General features: G+C 43.8%; 1 protein-coding gene across 2 annotated transcripts in view; it reads right to left on the bottom strand.

Annotated features, from left to right (window-relative positions):
- Positions 1–1916, bottom strand: part of LOC106869904 (E3 ubiquitin-protein ligase RNF12-B) — a 109612-nt gene that overhangs the window by 88277 nt on the left and 19419 nt on the right. The window lies entirely within an intron of this gene.

A 1916-nucleotide genomic window follows, 5' to 3' on the forward strand; every position in this document is an offset into this window, starting at 1 on the left:
ATATATATATATATATATATATATATATATATATATAATTGCTAAAGAGGACAACAAACATTAAGGCATGGCAAACATCTCAAGTAGTATACAGTATTATTATGAGAAAAAATTCGAAGTCTTACAGTTGTTTCCGGGATATCACCGAGTATGGGATATTCCATCATCAGAGACAAATAGTAATCCGTTAAAGCACTTGCTTAGCGTACCTAATCGTTTAGATCTCCTGTGAACTAAACCCCGATTCTTTATATATAAATATATAGAGAAAGGGAGAGAGAGGGACAGACGGACAGGTAGATAGATAGATAGATAGATAGATAGATAGATAGATAGGCATATCTATTGTGGTTAAGATGCTCGATTTGCAACCACGCGGTTTCGGGTTCGGTTCCACAGCGCAGCACTCTGGGCAAGTGTTTTCTATCACCCCGAGTCAACCAGTGGATTTGGGAGACAGAAACTAAAAAAAAGCCTGTTGTGTGTGTGTGTGTGTGCGCGCGCGCCCTTGCTATGATAACTTGTGATGGTCGTGAATGAGCGCCGCTGTCATACAAGCGGTATCGTTAGTTCCTAATCTTCCGTGAAAAAATGTCTGACCATGACCTGGCAGAATCGTTAGCACGCCGGACGAAATGCTTAGCGGTATTTCGTCAGCCGTTACGTTCTGAATTCAAATCCTGCCAAAGTCGACTTTGCCTTTTCATCCTTTCGGGGTCGATTAAATAAGAACGAGTTACCCACTGGGATCAATGTAATCAACTTAATCCCTTTGTTTGTCCCCTCTATGTTTTAGCCCCCTGTGGACAATAAAGAAACAAATATTACCCTGGTTGGAAATCGGGTGAAGATTACTGGCAGGAAGCGGATCCGGCTGTAGAAAATCTGCTTCAACGAATTCCATGAGAAAGTGGACCTTAAAAACGATGATGATGATGATGACAAAAGGGGATGACGACGGGGATTGATGATCATATCCAACGCTTCCTTTTTTTTTTTTTTTTTTTTTTTTTGTTCAAGACGGTAGGGTTATGGAACGAACAAGGTGGGGTTTGCCTGCTATTTCTAGCCGGTCGAGCGACCGCGCAGACGACGCTCCCTGGTCGGCAGCCACGACATAGAAAGAAATAGAGGCACAGACGATGCAAGGGAAAAGGGGTGAGATACATGTTTGATGCATTAGGGGTGCAGTGTGCAGCAGCGATAGTGCAGCCGTGAATGCCAAATGTGTTTACCGATGCAGTGAAGCAATGACAACATTAGCATAATGTGTCATCAAAAACTGTTTTTATTGTCGGACCATTTCTAGTGAATAGGGACACCATGATATCCCTCCTCCCATCCCCCCCCTCTCTCTCTCTCTCACACACACACACCACCACCACCGTCACTGCTATGGTGGCAACATATGATTTATTAAGTGAGTCTGTTGTCACGATGTCACATTTATGGTAAATGGCGACAATTAATTAAGTCGACGTCCTCCTATTGAGAAAGGCTTCAATCCGTCGCAGAATATAATGGCGTTTTCGATAAGGCCGCCACCACCATCGCCGTCCCCTCTGAAATGTGTGTGTGTGTCAAATGGCGTTTCGTCGGTCGCAACGATGACTGTTCTAGTTAGATCCGATCAACGGAAGAGCGTGCTCAAGGAATTAATGTGCAAGAAGAGGCTGAGCACTTCACAGACACGAGTAAGTGTAACGTGGTTGTCAAGGAGATTCGGCGTGACACAGAACGTGTGACGACGAGGTCAGCTGTTTGAAATACACAAGGGGCTGTTCATTTTTTTTTTTTTTTTACCAGCTGAGTGGACTAGAATAATGTGGGAATAAAGTGTCTTGCTGAAGGACAACAATGTGCGCCCAGAAACCGAACCTTACAATCGAACACCACAAAGCCATGTGCCGTCACAT

Source organism: Octopus bimaculoides, chromosome 1 (genome assembly GCF_001194135.2).
Source record: "Octopus bimaculoides isolate UCB-OBI-ISO-001 chromosome 1, ASM119413v2, whole genome shotgun sequence".
NCBI lineage: Eukaryota > Metazoa > Mollusca > Cephalopoda > Octopoda > Octopodidae > Octopus > Octopus bimaculoides.